At 39.9% G+C, this 12262-nt stretch overlaps 1 pseudogene; it reads right to left on the bottom strand.

Moving 5' to 3' along the window:
• Nucleotides 1-8583: 8583 nt before the first annotated feature.
• Nucleotides 8584-9751, bottom strand: LOC133773843 (ribosomal protein eL22-like; annotated as a pseudogene).
• Nucleotides 9752-12262: the final 2511 nt, after the last annotated feature.

A 12262-nucleotide genomic window follows, 5' to 3' on the forward strand; every position in this document is an offset into this window, starting at 1 on the left:
CAGAGTCTAAAATCAATCTTGTCATCTCTGTTTGAGGTGGCAGCCTGGCTGATTTCTTCCACTGACTCAAGGACAGAACCCATACTCTTGTCTCTTCAACTTCCAGAGGCTGCCCACATTCCTTGGCTTGCATCTCCTTCCTCATGATTGCCTCTTCCCAACCTGTGCTTTTTGTCTCAGATGTCTTCCTTAGACTCTGACCCTCTTACCTCCCAGTTGGGAGGACCTTTGTGATAACAGGCCTCTCACCTCGAGATCTTTACCACTCATGTATTCATAGTTCTGGGAATTAGGATACAGCTATCCTTGGGTATGTGTTTGGGGGGTGGGGCCATTCTTCAGTCTACAAAAGCAGCAATGTTTCCTTGGTGAAGATTTTCCTGATTCTATTCTTCCTACTCATCCTAGGCTGAGTTGATAAGCATCCCTATTGGATCTCCTTCTAAGAGTGATCTTGTATTAGAGACTATGCCTTCTTAGAGTATTTACTGTGTTAGGTTTAGGTTAATTGCTGTTAGAACAAGTAATATACAGCGTCTTGAAAGTTATTATCTTAATTGCAATTTTCTTTATGCATCTGTCTCCCCGGGCAGACTACAGATCCAGCCAGGAGAGGAGCACCTACATTCATCTCTGTGCCCTATGTGCTTACCATGGCACCTCACATGTAACACACACTCAGTGGACCTTTCTGATGAATGACTTCTGTTGCATTTAGTAACAGAAGCACTTTCTCATGTACAGGAAATGAAATTATTTTCACACTCTCAATCCATTTTTTTAAAACATTAAATTTTTAAGCCTTAACATACACATATATCATTTTACTAATCTGCATACCCAGCTCTCAGTTGTCTGTAATGAATTGCTAGTCTTCAGTATATTATGTATTTTTAAGTATCTACCAAAAAACATTTACTTTGGAACACTTGAACATCAAAATTTGCAGAGGTCCTCCAAAAGCTGCATATTTAAGAAATTTAGGTTGAGCCATATCTCTAGGGAATTTTCATGAATTAAAGAAGAGGGTATCATCTACCCATCTATGATTCAATCACAATTATTAGAGAAGGATAAAAGCATAAAAGTAATCATATAAAAGTCAAACCTTCAAAATCAGCCTGGCAAAGCAATAGATAAAATTACATACAAATGTCAACTGTAGACACTTTAAAAGTATAACCTTTTGTAATTATTACACGAAAGAAAAACATGATAACAGATTCCAATGGGGATTTTGATATCTACAATTACATGTAATGTTGAAATTAGATTCTGAGCCCATTATAAATCATATAAGTTGAATTATCAAAGCTAAATCATGTTTTAATCCAACTAGTTGCTTCTTTCAGCTAAGCAATACTGCAGTGGTGGGAATGACCCTTATAGATGATAGACACCTGTGCCTTAACTCCATTCTAAGAGCTGATCAACTCCCCAACTGAAAAACTGCCATATGGTTTCTATCCTCAAAATTATTTAGACTCCACACTGATTTATGAGCCCTAATCCTTGTAAAAATATGGTAACTAATTAATTGTAAGGATACTTTTTCCATAGAATGTAGACAGATGTTTGTCTACCTCATTTTTTTAAATTCCTGAAATTATAAATTAGTATAATGGATACAAATTTTTCCTTCAAAGTTCCAGGCCTACCTATTTTCAACAAATGATAGGGCCATAGTTTCTAAATTTAGACTTTATGTGAAGAACAAAAATATTTCTGACATCAGAATGACACTGACCATAGTTATTCTGTTTTAGTTTATCAGGAAAACAATGTAAAATAACTGAAGGCTAATGGCAGCAGTTATCAATTATTCATCAGTCTTTGATCCCATAGACAAAAGCCTTCCAAAGATCAGGCTGTACTATCCTAATACAGATGCAAGCACACATGTTCCTTAGGAGTGCTATCCTACATTATCATCAGAATTGATCTAGGGATCTACCCTCAAAAAACACAAGCACACATGAATACAGGGGCACGTGAACAAGTGTGTTCACCGAGTATTGTGGGTAACAGCAGGAGTGAAAGATGGCAGATTCCAATTACCTGTGGGCAAAGAAGAGACTGGATGGTGTTAGTAAAATGGTGCGGTCTTATCTGTGGTGCCATCCATGTCTCCAATGCTGTTGCACCTTGCATAGTAGGCTTCAGTCCTAAGCCCAATGGCCCAACTACCAGTGTCAGCTCCACCCCCACCCTAATGGGATTCACTGCTCCTACTTCCCTGTCCCCCTCCTCATCGCAAAGGTTTAACAAGACCTGTTCCTGAACATGTGCTGTCACTCTTAAGCTCTCTTATTCTCTCTCTCTCTTACTTTGGCCCTCCCCGTGGCCTGTTGGGCTTCCCCCACGCGACAATAAACCTTTCCCTTTACGCCAGCGTTTGGTGTTTTATGGCAGCCTTACAGATGGGGCACAGGAAGAGGCCTGAGATGCTGGCAATGGGCTAATTTTCTATCTGTGGGCTGGTTACAGAGGTGTGTTCACTTGAGCTGGGATAATTTGTGCGTATTTCTGTATATATGTTAGACTCCTATGGTAAGTCTAATAATAATAATAATAATAATAATAATAATAAAAGGAGAGACTTTTGCCAAGCTCTCAAGGAACTTGCTACTCAGTCAAGTGCAGTTGACCATTCATGCAGCATTGACTTCTCCTAAGTGCAATCTGGACACTAGAATCTCAGGCCATACTTTACACCTACTGAATCAGAATTCACATTTTAACAAGGTAACCAGGTTATCTGAAATTGAAGAAGCAGTGATCTAAAACACAAACTTGTCAACATAAAAGTACAGCTGAAAATGGAACAAATGGCATAATGGAAGCTAGAAAAGGCAGCTTTCACCCAGATGAGCTTGGTGGTTCCCCAGATTTGCTCTCATGTTCAAAGGTTCTGGGAGAACCTCAGGTTTCCTACCTCCCTTATTTATGGTTTAGCATTTAAGTCAAGAGCAGTATTTGGGAGAGCAGCAAGATGGCAGAATAGGAAGGGAGCACACTATTAGTCCGGGGGAGAGACAGTTTAATATAAGTGGAGATATTGCAGGGTCAAGGAAGAGTAGGGGAAGAAACAGCAGAGGAAACTCTTCTGGAACTAGTGATTCACAGTGGACCTGCGTGGAGAGCGTGGGAGCCCAAGTTCGGGAGACCAGCGGCAGACTCAACACACCAGCGCTGGAACGCGAGGTGAGCCAAACCTCAATAGCCCGAGACACCAGCAGGCAAGTGGAAAGAGGAGACTAGAGGGAATGAGGCTTGAAACCCCGTGGGGAAAAGTTCACCAGGCTAACTAGGAGAGAAGAAAAAAAAAGTGACTAATACGGACACGAGTTTCTCTCTCTCCGCTCACCTCTCAGAGGCAAACAAGACAAAGAGGAGGTGCCATTTTGGAGATATGTCATAAGCAGGGTGAGATTTACCACACCTAACCTGGGAGTGTCATCTTTGACACACCCTCAACCCTGAGGAACCAAACACAGCTCTCAGTCCACACTCATCTCAAGCCTCTAAGGCTCCACCGAAAGCAGACAGTCCACTTAATATAGAGCCATAGTGTAACAAGAAAAAACACCACAGTGAAGAAACCAAATATCTCCAACATGCCAAACAACAAATGCAAAAACCGAGGTAACAAGAACAAGGAAGACACTATGACGCCCCCAAATGAAAAAGACACCCCAATTCAAGATTATGAAGATGATGAGATCGAAGTAATGCAAGAAGCGGATCTCAAAAAATTGATAAGAACATTAAGAAGTTCTCAAAAACAAATTCTTGAACTACAGAAATCCTTAATGGACAAGATAGAAAATCTCTCTCGTGAAAGTGAAATATTAAGGAGGAATCACAATGAAATGAAACAACTAGTGGAACAAGAAACTCTGATAGTGACTAGAAATCATAATGAAATGAAGAATTTAATAGATCAAATCACAAACACATTAGAGAGCCTTAAAAACAGAATGGGCGAAGCAGAAGAGAGAATATCGGAATTAGAAGACAGAGAACAGGAAAGGAAACAGGCAAACCAAAGAAAAGAAGAAGAAATTAGAAATCTAAAAAATATTGTCGGGAATCTACAGGATACTATTAAAAAACCCAACATTCGGGTTCTAGGAGTTCCTGAAGGCATGGAGAGGGAGAAAGGATTAGAAGGCATTTTCAGTGAGATACTAGCAGAAAATTTCCCAGGTTTGGAGAAGGACAGAGGCATCTTAGTACAGGAAGCTTATAGAACCCCTAATAAACGTGACCAAAAGAGATCCTCACCACGACATGTTGTAATCAAACTCACCACAGTGAAACATAAAGAAAAGATCCTAAAATGTGCAAGAGAGAAACGTCAGATTACTCTCAGAGGATCTCCAATTAGACTCACAGCAGACTTCTCATCAGAAACCCTACAAGCTAGAAGGGAATGGCGAGACATAGCCCAGGTACTAAGAGAGAAAAACTGCCAGCCCAGAATATTATATCCTGCAAAGCTCTCATTTGTGAATGAAGGTGAAATAAAGACTTTTCATAGCAAACAGAAACTGAAAGAATTTGTTGCCACTCATCCTGCCCTGCAAAAGATGCTTAAAGATGTGTTACACACAGAAACACAGAAACATGGTCACCAATATGAAAGAAGGTAAAGGAAGGAAACCTCACAGCAAAAGATCCCAGGAAGCTCAATTTCTCTTTGACATAGAATTAAACTCTGATGCTCTGTTAAAGCAATGTGTTAAAGTAACCTATTATGTTCTCTTGATGTCTGTTAAATTCTAATTGTTCAAAAACAGCTGAATTTTTATTAAGAGCTATGGGTTATTTAAATATGTGCTTATTTTCAAAGATTTGAATAATCACCTTGTAACAATGATCAAATTTGGTCTATGTTATGTCATGATTTTAAGGAATCTTATTTCAACCAGATATTTTGGATTTTGAGCCTTCTTGGCATTCTTGACAGGCATTCAAAAAATCAAAGTTTCAAACAATCTGGTCTCTAAAATTTCCAGTAAATCCTGGACTTTGGTTTTTCCAGTTTGGGCCCAACTGAAAAAATCGAAGGACCTATGTCTCTCATCTTATAGAGACACCAACTAATCAGGCTATTTGGATTATATTAGAAGTACTGTCAAGATGTGACGTGGTACCACATTTTAAGTTTCTATAATGGAAAATGCTATTAATACAAATGTTTGAGAATTAAAAAGTCTAATGATTTTGTGTTACTAGACATGATAGTTATCTTAATGAGAAAGCCCCAGAGGCCTAAAGGGTTAAATACTTGTAAAATCCTACAGGTGCTTTCAAAAATACTGTGAAGTAAGCAAGTGCCTCTTGTTGGTTGATGAGTTTATAATTTTAAACATGGCGACTTAAAGTCTTTTGTCATGCACAGTTATATATGATGTGCTGATCATAAAACTAAAGCGTTGTTGGTTCTGTGTTTAGCTGTCCTCCTATAGGTTCCTATGGACTTTTTCCAGCCACTTCTATTGTATTCAGTACTTTGGGATGGCTCTGTAAACAGATGAAGCCAATAATGTATTAACAGTACCAACTGAGAGAAAGTATGGTTAACTGAGGTTACTAAAAACAAAAAGCAATTCAAATCAATTGGCAATCTACAAAAAGAGTTAAAGATTTTAAAAGCTATTATTAAAATTGCTATATTGGTATATTATGCTATGTTATATGTGTGTACATATTGTATGTCCACATGGGGAAATTTTATTAAGAGTTTTATTTTAAATGGCTTATAGATAAGATTGTCCATAAATATAAGCTGCTAAAATCAATCAAAGATATATTTTAATTTGTGTGACCTGAATCTCTGTATCATATGTTTTAAACGTGTTGGTAGAAAGAAACTAAAAACATTTTATATGGTTGTGCTTAAGTTTACTGGTTAAACAAACTACACCATCTTAGATATTTAAGAGGTGTTTTCAAATACATAATTCTTAAAATTTATAGAAGGCATTGGATCTTCTGGTAAATGTTTTCATAAGTTGTTATCTAATGGTTGAAACGGTTTGCTAAGTATTCATGTGATATTGCTATTGTCAGCAAGCGATCTAGGACTTGCTCCCTCATTTCTCTATCCTAAGCCCAACTTGTTCTTTCATTTCTCTATTCTCTTCAAGGTAGGAAACTAATTCTATTATGAAGGAATCTGTAGGACGCACAATTTAATCTTTAGACCTTATAAAACAGATGGCTAACATTTTTCTGTAATAGCATAGCCAAAATAAGAACTTAAATAATAATCTCATAGCTAGATTCACTTCACCATCAGCGAAGTAAACAGTAAGTAGAAAAAACCTCCCTTTCAGACCAAAGGGAAAGAAAGTTTTAAAGTTAGAATATAATTTTCGTCATGGGCATTGTCTACCTTAGAAAAACTACTACAGAACATGCCTGTGACTATAGACTTGTAGTTCAGGCCACCGAAGATTAGAGATGGGACACGGACACTCCCTTGACTTGCATCCTCTGGTCTGCTTTAACACAAACCAGGAGGAAAAGAAAGCTCGGCATCAGAAGCAATGGGTGGCAGGCCTATTAATGGCTGATCTGTACAGTTATCTGCCCTCAAGGAGACCCAACAGGCCAGTCCACTGCAGTGGCTTTCAATGTGGTAAGCCTGGGCTTCAGCAGAAGTCAGCTTGTGAAGAGCCCTGGCAACTCTGCCAAGAGTTGGATCACTGGAAATGGACCTGCCCTGGAGTCGAAGGATGCCCAGGTCAGAGCCACAGATCTTATTGGCTCTAAGCTGAAAAGCCCTTCACTCAGCCCAACTTCCAAAGTGACCACTGCAGCTGAGGGGATGGTCAAGTAGGGTCAGCAACATTGCAGGAAGAACTGTAAATTTCTTGTTAGAGATGCCCCCTGCCTTTACCTGGCCAGCTCTCCTCCCAGGCCATCCAAGTAATGAAAGTCAACAGAGTGCCTTCCCCTAGGAGGTTCACACCTCCCTTAGGATATACCCCATGTGAAGAGATAGATAGGTCTGGGCCACTTAACTTACAAGGCCTAAAGCCTAACAGATTATTATCAAGCCCCTTCTGTCAGTTTCTATTTGCCTCTCAATCAGAAAACTTAATTGTAGCTTAGACAGCACCTTTCTTAGCTCCTCTAATAATGACTCTGTCCTTTGTTCTAGTCCCGGTCTAGCGCACTTGGGCTTCATTCCTTTGTAATCATAACCTCTACTCTACCACCAATGGCTCTACTCCCAACCTGTGTGTACTGATGGTCCTCTTCCCCACTTAATGCTGTATAATTGTTCAAACCTGGTAAATGCCACTCTTAGGATCATTGGTTACTATCCTCACTCTGTCTTTTATGACCTTGTCTAAATATGATCAGAGTCGGCAAACTTGGAAGGCTTCCATAGCCTTGGCAACTCATGATGACAGCCTAGGGTGGTTACTGGCGCCATAAACTAGAGTGTCAATTTGTTGGGTCAACAATAGGAGCCACTGTGCACTTGCTCCTCATGTGGGATCTCTGTCCTTAATGTGCTGTACATTTTGATTTAATGCTATAACTAGTACTCAAAGAGTATGTTTCACTTTGTGTTTCTATGTGGTTGCAAACTGTTGAAATCTTTATACTAAATTGATCTTCTGTATATAAAGAGAATTGAAAATGAATCTTGATGCAAATGGAAGGGGAGAGGGAGCGGGAGAGGGGAGGGTTGTGGGTGGGAGGGAAGATATGGGAGGGGGAAGCCATTGTAATCCATAAGCTTTACACTGGAAATTTATATTCATTAAATAAAAGTTAAAAAAAACAGTATTTGGTTAAAATCAATGCAAAAGAAGTCTTAAGTTCAGTCTAGAAATTGCTACTGTGATTCTGCAGTTGTTTAAAAAGATAAATAGTCTCTATAGCTAGGGACAAAGAAAAGTAGGACAAGTACGAGGCGAACCTGATAGAAGAGTGCTTTGCAAATAATTAGTGGCTAATTTTAGCCCATCAGCTTACCTATTTTTTTTCATTATTCAGTGAAACTGATTTCCAGAGTTGTAAAATCTCATCCTGCAGATGAGTTCCCCAAATAATACTGAACATCCAATGATGCTTTGAATCATAGCAGACACTGAAAGTGGAGCAGCTCCTCAATGGAAAGCTTTATTGCTTTCCTCTTTCTTCTATTTGTCATCCCTATCATTGCTATGATTGCATTTCTCCAGAATATGTGCTTTTTTAAAACAGGGTCATAAAAAGGAAACTCTAAGCACTAACCATTCTAAACACCATGAAGAGATGATTTCTTATCTTTTTGTGGTATTCTCACTTTAGTTCATCCTTGAGTCACTATAAATGATTTTCATTATAATACTATATTGCTCACTCACTCAGTTCGTGGTCCACTCTGACCTGGAGCACTTTCTATGGTATTTTTGGCTCTTCAGCCTAATGCCTTTTTTTTTTTTTTAAATGCAAATACCGTACTCTTTAAAAAAATTACTAAAGGTAGAGAAATTTAAGAATACCTTTTTAAATTTGTCAATAAACTAAACATCCCTTTCTGGATGTTTTCTTTTCTTGTGACTACTTCATTTATTAGTAAACTAAGTTTCTAAGGGAAGGCTTGACCTCATCCTCAGACTTTGACCCATCTTAGTCTTGACTAACCTGGAAGTAACAAAGTTCCTAAGTCTTATCAGATGAAACTGCATGAAGCCAATCATGATGACCGTTCTTAAGGTATTTCTTGATAAGGTACTTCAAATACCTTTTAGGGAACTGCTTCTCAGAAACAACTGTGATTTTATCCTTGAAGCATTCAATGTAAACAACATTCCCGAGATTTCCAATTTTCCCACTGACTTTAACTGTCTCGCGGAGAAAATGTTCAGAATTTCCTGAATCAAAAATTCCATCTTCTGCAAGATGAGTAACGTCCAAATTAGGCTTCTAGCTTGATTTCATAGGCTTTTTGTCTGTGTGGCACCATCTTGAGAGACCACAGTAGAACAGAGAGCCATCTTGAGTCTGTATTTCTGCTTTTTAAAGCTGATGATGCACATTTGTCTGTGAGGAAATTAAAAGCACATTTTGGGGCCGATGCTGTGGCGCACTAGGTTAATCCCATATGGGCACCAGTTTCTAGTCCCAGCTACTCCTCTTCCAGTCCAGCTCTCTGCTATGGCCTGGGAAAGCAGTTGAGGATGGCCCTGGTGCTTGGGCCCCTGCACCTGCATGAGAGACCAGGAAGAGGCACCTGGCTCCTGGCTTCGAAAGTCACAGCTCTGGCCATTGTGGCCATTTGGGGAATGAACCAACGGATGGAAGACCTTTCTTTCTGTATCTCTCTCTCAATGTCTCTAACTCTGACAAATAAATTTAAAAAAAAAATCTTTATAAAAAAACACATTTTGTTACCAGTGGACACATTCTCTGACATTTCAAAGTCATATTACATTCTGCTCCTAACAGTCACATTGGTAGCATCCTCTCCTTGCAAATGAGTATGCTCTCTAAATTTAGTGAACATTTTCAAGATCTTTAAGTTAATGACAAAGAATGATGACCCTTAAGGATGCAGACAGCTTGGAGAGGAGCCACTGCTAATCATTATTTGGGACTTTTCAACAAGCTAATAATATTGCCAGTATCCCTGCTCCTGGTTTAGAATATTGTGTGGCTTAGAATCGATTGTTTTATTTATACTCACAAAGGCGATTTCTCTCCACTCTATCCATACCCCTCACCGGCACGTAATTGCCATGTTTGTACAAAAGGAAACAGCACTGGTCTGACATAACTCTTTTTAGCAAGCCATGCCTTAGCATTGAGCACGTAAGGAAATAAAACCGTTTTTTCTGCATCAGAGCCAAGGCGCTCTGCAGTGTGGTTTCTCACCAGCACTCAGTAAGTGGAACAGAAAACAGACTGGGCCGCTGGTGCCGGGAAACAGGCACAGGGTAAGGTATTTACTTGTGAAAGTGGCAAGAATGATTCAAGATCTGAGGTCACCAGGATCTGAGGGACAGGCAGCCACCCGGAATAAAATCTGACCTCCTTCCATAATCCACGCAGCATTTTACTGGCTATAAACAGCCCACAGCTACAGCCAAGGGAAACTCTCCGGTTTTTGTCTAAAACCAAAATGCAGACAACCATCAAGCAAATACAACTAAATATTCTGAGAAAAGAATACATACATCGCTCTGTGTTAAATTACACCTCAACCATGCACAGGCAGGCCCCATCGAAGCCTGATAATTCTTCACTCGGCTTTAACTTGTCCGGATCATTTACTTTTTGAATAAAATCCCTGCCCGTTTCGTGGGACTCCTTGGGGAATTATTTTCACTCATTGGAACCACTTCTTTTTCCAGGCATAAGTCGTATTATTCCTTCTCCAGTTCTGACTTGACCATAACATACACACTGTTTGTTCAAGGTCAAATATTTTCCCTTTGCATATTGAGTTCCTTTTCAGTGTCAGAGTCATTGTTTCAATTGCAAGCAGCTAGGTGTTGGAGACTCTGTGTGTGTGTGTGTGTTCTTAATACAAGTATTTCTCATCCTGTGGCTGAAAAAAGTCTGCCAAATTTCCATATTAAAAAATAAATAAAAGGAGGAATTAAATCTCTAATAGTTGCCCAAAGACTCTCAATTTCAGGATTTAGAAATTCCTTTTTCATCAGAGTCAGTGGATTGAAACTGCAGTGTTAAGTGTGGCAGGTGACGGAAGGCACCTGCCCACCTCCTGGCTGAAAGAGCTGCATCACGGGCAAGAGCATGGCTCCATCTGGCCACAACTGTAAGAGCCTCACTTCTGGCTTCCACCAGCCCCCACTGGCACCCTGCAAGTGCTTCCAGACTAGTTCCAGAGGTCCCAAACTTTTGATCATTTACTTCTCCAATGACCTGACAAATGTCCAGGAGCAAAGCTCCCTAATTCAGAAGGTTCCCCTGCAATCAGACACCGTCCCCACTCCCTTATGTCTTCACACTGCTTCTGCTGGCCTCAGCCTCACTGGTTCCAAGACCTGGTATTCATTCTGCTAACACAGATGCCTTCATATTTGACTCTGTGTTCTACCCCACCCACTTCAACTGTACCTCCTCCAGTGCACATCTCCCCCAAAGCAGGACTAGTGATGTGGAATTTACTTTATAGCCAACTTAACTAGTAGATGTCTCTCATACTGAACACCACACGCAACATAGGATCTAAATCAGTTCAAATACCTCCAGCTGATAACTTGTGGCCCTGGGAGAATTTTTGACCTTACAGCAGAATCACTAAATTCCACTGTACCTGGTAATGTATCCTTGCAAGAACTCATTCATTCGCATTCATTTATTTTTACATGCATGTATTTAATGACTTATTTAAAAAGTATTTGCTAAACATCTCCTATATGCTAAGCAAGGATGATTCAAAGCAACATTGCTGTCCTCAAGAAGTTCATAATCTAATGGTAGAGTCAGATAAAGATGATTATGGTTATAAAACATGAGGAAAAGGCAGTGATTGTGAAATGTAAAGTGTGGGGCCGGCGCTGTGGCGTAGTGGGTAAAGCTGCCACCTGCAGTGCTGGCATCTCATATGGGTGCTGGTTCAGGTCCTGGTTGCTCCACTTTCAATCCAGCTCTCTGCTAGGGCCTGGGAAAGCAGTAGGAAATAGCCCAGGTACTTGGGCCCCTGCATCCGTGCAGGAAGACCTGGCGGAAGCTCCTGGCTCCTGGCTTTGGATCGGCACAGCTCCAGCCATTGCAGCCAATTGGGAAGTGAACCAATGGATGAAAGACCTATCTTTCGCTGCCTCTCCTTCTCTCTCTGTGTAACTCTGACTTTCAAATAAATAAATTAATTTAAAAAAGAAATGTAAAGGGTATATTGGCGCTCTGAGAGGATGACTCTTATCCAGCTTGGAGTTAGGGAAGACTTTTGGACCAGATTGAGATAAGATCCAATTTATTATCATATATGAAGCAAATATATAATTAAGACAGCAAATGAAACCAAATTACATCTCAGAAAATCAAGGTATAGCTTCACAAAGGTACTGCCAACATATTATGTCATTGACCACATACATTCAGTCTTCAGCCGGTAGCTTCTTTCTACAAGCACAAGTAAATGGAAAAAATGTTGGTTTGTGGCAATTGCTATGTCCTTGGGAAATGTTCTGAGGCTTCCAGGTCCACTGTCTCTGCTCTGCTCATTAGCTATTTCCATAATAGATCTTCAGAGGAACCAACATGCAAGACTCAGCTGTTGCTA

This window comes from Lepus europaeus, chromosome 14, assembly GCF_033115175.1.
Source record: "Lepus europaeus isolate LE1 chromosome 14, mLepTim1.pri, whole genome shotgun sequence".
NCBI lineage: Eukaryota > Metazoa > Chordata > Mammalia > Lagomorpha > Leporidae > Lepus > Lepus europaeus.